This window comes from Anabas testudineus, chromosome 7, assembly GCF_900324465.2.
Source record: "Anabas testudineus chromosome 7, fAnaTes1.2, whole genome shotgun sequence".
NCBI classification, from domain to species: Eukaryota; Metazoa; Chordata; class Actinopteri; order Anabantiformes; family Anabantidae; genus Anabas; species Anabas testudineus.
Genome location: NC_046616.1, coordinates 5586238 through 5595264, shown reverse-complemented (window position 1 = coordinate 5595264; position 9027 = coordinate 5586238). Strand labels below are relative to the sequence as shown.

General features: G+C 43.3%; 1 protein-coding gene across 2 annotated transcripts in view; it reads left to right on the top strand.

Moving 5' to 3' along the window:
* The first annotated feature begins 399 nt into the window (after nt 1–399).
* LOC113167221 (plexin-A1-like) overlaps nt 400–9027 on the top strand; it is a 204228-nt gene continuing 195600 nt past the window's right edge. For both annotated transcript variants that reach the window (XM_026367642.1, XM_026367641.1), the window contains exon 1: nt 400–550. The gene's annotated coding sequence lies outside the window, so the exon portion shown is untranslated. The remainder of the gene's footprint in view (nt 551–9027) is intronic.

Sequence of the window (9027 nt, the reverse complement as noted above, 5' to 3'; positions counted from 1 at the left end):
GACATGAAAACACAGCAGAGCCGCTCTGCATGAACCACACACTGACAGGAGAAACAGTTGAAGCTGAACAGCAGCTTTTATCAAGTATATCCTTCAAATAACGTGATTCATGTCAAACAACCATTATCACGTCATTAATGAGCTTCACGTTACGGAGCATGAAGACAAACAGGACCAGCTGGTGCCGGGACCAATGCTGCCACCTATGCGCGCTACTGAGCAGTGCGTGTTGCGACCTGCTGTAACGTAGGTGCGCAGCCAGGGGGCGCACTCCTGTCACTAACCCCTCTCTCTCCCTCTCTCCCTCTCCCTCTCTCCCTCTCTCTCCCTCTCTCTCTCTGCCAAAGGGATGCCGGAGACTAACCGCAACTCTCCTTTCATTCATGCTGAGCGCTGCTCTCCTGTGCGCACGGAACTGCAGAGCTGAGCTTTGGAACCGGTGCTGCTGCCTCTATCTGACGAGCCCCCCGGTCATGGAAATGTCTTCTCCTGCAAGTCCTGCATCCTAATAACATGCCATACAGGACGAACGCGAAGGACGGCTCGATCAGTAAGTACAGCCAAACTTTTTGTGGTTGTTAATCATCTCTCCGCTCGTCTTGGAGGGTTTTCCAACATCCGAAATGTTGATGGCATTCCTCTCCTTCTCCGATCCTTCTTCTTCCCTCTCCTCCTCTTCCTCCATTCCCTCTGATGATGTCTCTCTTCCGTGATTGTTCCTAACAAGAGCACACATGGACCTGTCCGTGCCACAGGAGACACCAGGGTTTGTGTTGTGTCATATTTGCGCTTCGGAACATCTGGTGGCTTGTGTTGCGCACCCGGGGACAAACAGTCAGGCTCAAGCCGAGGGTGCGGATGGACTATCTCTGACCTGACTGATCATAGCCCCCTTTTTTCTGGCGGAACTGGTCAAGTTGTTGAAGGTGAAGGATTTCTTTGCCTCAACGACGAGGAGCCGCGGACTCGGGATGCGAAGTGGCAGAATGAACAGGCTGTTAGTGTCTCACATGTCTGAACTTTAATGTTCAGCGCTTTATGGTCGCAGGAGCGTTATAGGAAGGTTGTCTCTATATTCTAGTGATGCCGTTAGACTGGTGTAGTCTGCTTAAACCCTCTGCTGAGCACCTCGGGCAGGCTGCAGGCATACAAGAGCCTGTAAGAATATTATTGGAGTTTCAGATGTGTGGCGGCTGTTGTAGTTGATTGTGATGATTCTTTGCTGGAAATGTGGACTGAACCCGGTGTAAATCGTTGAAACTGCGCTGTAGGGAGTAAATCAACTTGGAAACACACTTGGTTTTTACTGTGCGCGCACACGTACACTCACTGGCCACTTTATTAGGTACACCTGTACAAGCTGATGCAGTGAAATGCAGCAGCTCTGCCGTGAATTCAACCTTTACAAGGTTTGAATGGAGTCGTTTAATGTAAATGATAGATTGTACATATGTGTCTAATATGATGACTGTGTGTGTGTGTGTGTGTTTGTGTGTGCAGCTGTGTGTCTGCAAAATGCAAATGTTTAAATATGTGTGCAGCTGTATGTAGAGCTTGACCTGTGAGTCTGAGGACTTGTGCATGTTTTCTTCAGTGATGTCTGTGTGAGTGCATACGCACATGCATGTGTATGTATGTTTCCCTCACTCACCCACATATAAACACACACACACACACACACACACACACACACACACACATAGCATCATCATTTTGGAGTAGCATCAACATGCTTTGACAGTTTTGTGTCACCTTATGAATTTTTGACTTGAAATGCGTAGGTGAGGCAGACGAGCTGATTTTCAGAGACTATGGGCACCGAGCCACCGGTTGGGCAGCCAACCACATAGAACAAATCTATTTAGGTTGTGTGTGTGTGCGCAAGAGAGAGAGAGTCTTCTGTGAACCTCCTCTCATCTCCTTCTCTCTCTCGTCTTATCTCACTCGGGGGTGAACTTGTGAGGATGAGTGTGTGTGTGTGTGTGCATGAGAGAGAGAGAGACGATGTGGGAGCTATGGAGAGATTCAAAGAGATGCTTATGGAGGGAAGAAATACTTCTTAACCTGTGTGTGTGTGTGTGTGTATCATGTGCTTGTGCTGGGACGCGTTGATAAGGCAGAAACCCTGAACGTCACCTTCACTTTGGGGTAGAGGCGTGACATTCAAAGTGACTGCATGCATGGTTGTGGTGATATAATGACTTTGGAACATATTAGTTCCTGTTCCACCCGCAGACACAGTGTTTTCATAGGTTTTAGCTCGAAATTAGTCAGAATCAGACTCCGACGGCGGCGGTGCTTCATGTGCTTTGAGCTGCCTGTAACCTAATTACCTAGTTTATTCTCGGAGTCTTTTATTATTAATTTGTTCTTAGAGGAGATCATCCTTTCTTCGTGCTCTTTATGTTTCCACCTTTCAGCACATTACAGGCATTGTACGGATGCTGTAATCAGCGTTCAGTCTTATTTAAAGGGAAGTCTGGGGTGACACTTATCGTGTGTGTGGTGCTCAGTCACATTTCTAAAGCAGCCATATCATACTTTCATGTATTGTTTTCCAACATGTAAAAGTTATGATTACACTTATTAATCAGGGGACTGATGCTGGAGTTATGTTACTAAACATAAATAATGGATGTGACACTAGTTCTGGTGATGATTTCAAAGGATTATCTGGGATTTAACCTGTTATACGTATATATTTATAATGTTTAAAGGCTTGGCTGGATGGCATGACTGAATCTATTTGTTGTGGAGCTTCCTTGACACTGAGCTTTATGAGCCACATTATAAGTGAGAGTGGACTCTGCAGGCTCGCCACCTTGCCTAGCTGGAAACCGATGTGTTTGGGCAAAACCGATCGCCACAGGGAGTGTGTGTGTGTGTGTGTGTGTGTGGGAGGTCAGGTGGGGGGTGGTGCTGGAGCTTTATCTGTGCTCTCCGCTCTCAGTGGTTCAGACCCCGACAGAGCCACAGACGATTGGCGATGCACCCTGCAGTCCTTCTGCATTGAGCCAACACACACCTCAAGTGCTTGTAAAAAAAAAAAACACCAGGGAGGATAGGTGGAAATAGAATGACAATAAAGCAGGTTGACAAGGCTGGTTTAAGTCTTTAAGGTTTGAGAAATACCCAGAGGAAACGTGTGCTATCATAAAATGTCCATGGCATGTAATGAAAGTGGCATTTCAGGTTTTTATTCCGAGTCTACACTTAAGTGCTGTATGGGCGGCCCCAGCAGGAGCCACCAGGCCAACAGTGATGGAGTCACGCTCTCTCCTGTTGAGCTGATGATGATTAGGCTGCCAAGTAAGCTGATATTACATGGCAAAATACCAGTTTGAATCCCACATACTGTACACAAGTTGTTTTAAATTCTATCTGATAGCAGTTTATCTGATTAGTGTAGGCTTGCATGTGTAGGGAACAACAGAGTGGTAGACCTCTTTAAACTTTGCTCCAGGTCACATACTTGTTTATAGGTATGAGGTGTTGATAAACCTTTCTCTATCTCTGCAGGGTTTGTCTTTTAATTAAGGAAAGATCTGATTCAAATTATAACATGCCAACAGATTTACTATGAATTTATCTGTTGAATGAGCATCGTAATGTGGTGGTAACCATTTTTATAGAAGGTATGACAGTTCTCCCCATCATAGGTGCAGTGGTTGCACTATATGGAGATGAAACATCTTTTTCTGATCAGCCAGTGAAATAAGTGTTTAACAAAACAGACTGAGGGAAAGATGGAGAAAGAGGATGGGAGCAAAATAGAAAGAGAGAGAGATGGAGAGAGGCGATGGAGCTTTTAAGTTCCCAGCAGCTTTTTGATGCAGCCTCCGCATTGAAAGGCCACAGCAGATCAAACAGGGCAGGCAGGTTGAAATAGTTTCTCTTGTAAGGGGAAGAGGCGCTCCGGCACTGCACAGATGTGACAGGTAACCGCAAGACGGAGGTGGCAGCCACTTTTACACGGCACCCGATTGCAAACACTCGCTTCCTAAGTTCAAAACAGGACTTGTGAGGAGCTTTGTGATTGTCGTTAGCATCACCGCTGTGTGTTTTCAAGTGAGACTAACAGAGTGTGGGTGGGGGAGTTATTTCCTATCCTAGTGTGAGCAAGGATAATTCTGCCGTTGTTTTGTCAGCAATTAAAAGAATTTCAGCAACCCATTTTCTTCTGCTGCTGCAGACCATACAGCTTTTGTTTGTTGTCCCAAATGGCCAATTTCTGCCTTATGTTCTGTGCTGTCTAAACAGTTGAGGCAGCAAAATAATCAGTGCATATATGTGTGTGTGTGTGTTTGGGTGTGTGTGTGTGGGTATGGGCATGGACAACCCATATCTCTGTGCGTAGCCAAACAAAATCACTGAACTTGTTTGTGTTTCCTGTACTTCTACAATATTAATCATTGGGAATGTACCTATTTTTCTCACACAGAGATGCACAAACAAACAAACTCCAACATTCTGTCCTTACCGTCTCTCTCTTTGTGTATATTTAGTGCTGGGCCAAGGTCAAAGCCAGAGTGCTTCACTCTTGTTTTTTCCCTACATGGCATTCAGATGCAGATCTATCCGCTGTTATCTGTACTGCTGGTTAGATTGTCCCCGGGCTATGGGGAAGTGTGGAGAGGAGGTGCAGGAGGGCAATGTTAAAAAGAAGAAAGGACAACGCACCACTGCAGAAGGCAGCACTGTGAGTCTTAGACATCATACTCGCTAATTTGAAGAACAATGCCAACTGCGAGTCTCAAATATGATCTCAAAGCAGCACCAGGAAGTTCTACTATTATACAAGCCAAACAACAAATACTGTTGAAATGTTAGAATGTGTTTCTAAGAGGTGTAGTTGTGCTTCGTCTTGTTCATCTGGATTTCTCCCTCAGGCTAAAGTACTTTAAGGTGGATCTTCTAAGCTGCTTTCCAGTCTCACAGAGGGGAAACAAGTTGAAAGCTTGCAAGTCAGAATTCATGCAGCATATCATGATGTACTGCACACTGTACGCTTATCTGCATGATGCTTTGCAGCAAATGGCGTCGAAGACACAAGAGGAATCAAACATTTGACACTCGTGAGTCCGGCTTTCTCTCCCCCAGCTCTTCAGCCTTCCTGTAGGGAGTGAGCATGGCACCTGAGGGAGTCAGTAGAATTAGGTAGCAATGGAAACCCCCTTTGTGTTGCAGCCTGTTAGGATGTGTTACTGCGAGTCTTACCCGACACAGAGAAGAGACTATAAGAATGGGGATTTGGGGGCATCAAAGTAGAGTGGGGTTAGGGATGAGGGAGGATAACTGAGGTCTGTGAAGGCAAGAGAATGGGTAATAGTGGTAACACACAGTACGCTCTGCTCTCAGCTGCTGAGGCTCATTGTAGAAGAGAAAGGATATGAACTTTCCTTACTCCTGAGTGGATTGAGAGGACGCCCGCATATGATACTGCCCGACGTTGAATACATAAATTAGTTCATATTTTAACACATGACATAATTAATCTAATGAACGCAGGGAGTATTTAGAAACATAGCAAGTGGTAGCCTGTACTGAGAAGGTTGTAAGAGACGCAGGATAAACATCGAGGGTAAAGCCATGGAGAAAACGACCAAGGTTTCAAAAATGAGAAATAGAAGGAAATGAAAGAGGAAGGAAGGGGTGCTGGAAGCAGTGAGGCAAGGAGAGTGATGGTTTTCCTGACAGTGTGACTCAGATGAGAGGACTCGGAGAAAGAGGAGGGAATGAATAGAAACAAAGGGACCAGGGTTAAGTTTATGAATCTCACATTGTGTTTTTTTTGGGGGAGTGATTAGGTATTCAAGGAAGTGAGGAGAGAAAGGGGAGTTGGAAGGAAAGAGGTGATAGGAGTCGTAATAGGGGGTAATATATCCCTGAGGTTATATGTTCCGTGATGTTAATGAATGATGAAGAAGGAAAAACCTTTTTCTGATTTTACTTCTTCTTATAGTAGCTGTAGAAGTAGGATGTTGTCTACATTTAAACTACATTGATCTGTTGTTGTATATAATTTGGATCAGATTAAGACTCTCCAGATTCAAGACGTACTAATGTTTAGACGCACTTAAAAATGATGCTTTCGTCAAGCTCTGTTATCAACCAGTGCGTGAGAAAAGTTTTCAACAAAGCACTTTATTCTGGCAAATTGCTGACAGCGAAATTGTTAAATTGCAGTATACTGTAAAGTTAGAAGAGTTGTTGGCATCCAAAAACCGTCACGAGTGTACTATAAATCCACTTTCATTACAATGCCAATCTTAGCCTTACTCAACTGTTTAGTTTCTCCAGCTGTGAAAAATATAACAATCCAGAGTGCAGTCTGTTCAGATTTCCACAACAAAGTTCACCAGGAGTGCAGTCAATATTTGTAATTCTCAGTATGAACCAAAGAATAACAAACAAAAAAAAAAGAACAGGACTAAACACACAGCATTTGTATGATCTGTGTTTCATTATACTGCCAACAGAAACAATTTGCCAGCTGGGGGAAAAATATAATGCAAACAGACATTGTCATTGATCTTGCGTTTTAAACCCACTGAAAGGGATCCTGGCAGGTCCCACTTGGCCCCACTGTGAGGAAACTGCAGTGAAATGACAGGAATGATGATGCAGAAATGCTGAGTCAGCGACGACGATGACAAACCCCAGTCACTCCTAACACACACTCACTGAGGCACGTCTCATTTCTTTTGACTGGTTAGTCTAGTTAGACGCAAACGTGCATGTGTGACGGAGGGGTGGCCGTAAGGTTTAGTCTGTGTGTGCACTGTTTGTGTATGGTTGTGTGTGTGATGGATCCTCACGTCTGTACAATCTTATGAGTTGTTGCTTCCAGGTTCAGCATTTTGCTCAAGGACAGTGCTGCAGGTGTTTTTGCATCCGTACATTATCCCATAAGCAAACACTTTATCATTTTCTTGCTTTGAACTTTAACTGATTTGTCACCAAACTGGCCAACAGTGGCACCCGTGTGTCTCTGGAGACTCAAACTTTTAGCACAGAGAAGCTGGAGCTGTTGTTCCAACATCTTAAGTGGATATTCATCTTGTTCTAAAGTGCAGGAGCACAGCAAACAGGTGCTGCTCGAAGGTAACTGGCTCTTGCTTTGTTGTGATAGATGAGCTCTTTGCTCGAGTTGAGAAATGAACTTTCTTCTCTGTTCAGTTTGAGTCTCCTGGAGTGAGGTTCTGCCAATCCAGCTCTGCTTTCCTGCTTCTCTTTTTGTCTTTGTATGCAGTTGTGCCCGTTTTAAATTTTATTGCGTTCAGTTTGAAGGAAGGAAACGGTTGATAAGACAGAAACGGTGTAGGTGTAGTGTTGATAGTAAATGCTTCCACTCACCCACAACAAAGTAAAACCACACACTCCAAAACATGTTGAAATCCATTTAAGGCACCTTAAGGTTTCCTGCTTGTAAAAGGCGGATCTCAGGCATATCCTTGACTGAAACTACCCAGCGTATCTCTACCTTTATAAGGTGGTGATGCATGGGAAACCATTTTAAGGCAATGCAGATGGGCAATTTAGCTTTCAACAGATGCAGGGGGTTGCAAATGGACTGAAATTGGAGAGAAACTGTTGAGTTTGGTGGAAGCAGCTGTGACATATCCACAGGACTTTTGTCTAGTGAAAAGAATTTACTCAATAACCTCTGCCTAATGGGCCTGTCTGTTATTTTCTGTTTTTGTGCCTATGTCTATTTTTCTCTCTTTCTCCTTTCTCCACCATTTAGCTATTCTGTGCTATTACTTTGTGTTATTCTCTAGCTGTCTGTTTATCCCACCTGCCTTGCCTCCTTATTTTTTCTGTTCTTCATTCAGAAAATTTACATGGCTCTGAAAAAAGCAAAGAAAGTCTAGATTTAAATTGAACGCCTTGGTTATATTGAGTAATAGTTTTTTTAGGTACTTGTGACCACTTTTCTGTTTATCCAGAGTTAGTAATACAGCTGAGGTTTTATCTGATGTCTCAAATTTTAGCTATATGTTTTCCGGCTATTATTTTTCTGTATAATTTCTACAACAAGTTATTTCACTCATATTGTTGCGAATAGACGCGATGCAAATAGACGGAGATGCAAAAGGGTCTTTTAGATGTATAAGTAAGTAAACAAGCTGCAAATACGCACTTTTGACTTGTAAACCTATGCAGTAACAGCTTGTGTAGATATTTTATGTATGTATTTCACTTTTTATATATTTTTTGACAGCTTTTAACTGTACTGTTTGTTTAGCCACTTTACTGTATGGAGGAGTTATAAAAGAATAAATAAATGAGTAATGGGAAACAACTTTTACTCAATCGAACAATAAGACATAGTCAATAGAACCTTGATAGAACTTGTTCCATCCAAGTTTATACAGCCAACGCCAACCCAATGACAATGAGAATATTGCAGCTTCATAACGGGTTAGGTTAACACACACAACACAGAGCGCAGGAGTCGGAGGCTGCACCGACACACGTGCTAATGTTTGGGCTTCTGCAGACGTGCACACCAGTTTGTGGAAGTCAGATAAAAGGGAAATGATGTCATGGTAGCTGCTTCACAGATTAGCATTGTTAGGTCGCTGATGGCTGTTTGACTGGGAGTGTCTTGGTTTGGGGTCTTTTAACTTATGTTGGTGTGGATCTTTGTGCTTCTCTGTCCTCTCTGTCTTATATTAAGACCAGGGAGGCTGCTCTCCTGCTCTTTATACGTCTTAATGTCACCTGCACTATTCTGAACTGTCATTTTTCATAGTGAGCTATTTAACAACCAACAATCCTCATTCTTGACATTTGGTTTTATGGAAACATATCAAACTTTCATAGTTTCAGATTTCAGCAAATGGGAAACTTGGGTTTACGTTAAACTCCAAGATCAGCAGTCGCACTGTTAAAAGTTAAGATATACTCCGAGGATGCTCAGTACTGTGTTCATATCGTCTTTTTTTTTGCTCTTTATGACTTTAGCGTTCTCTTCCATCTGCTATTTCTCGCTCCTTCTCTCTCTGTCTGACTAGTACTGTT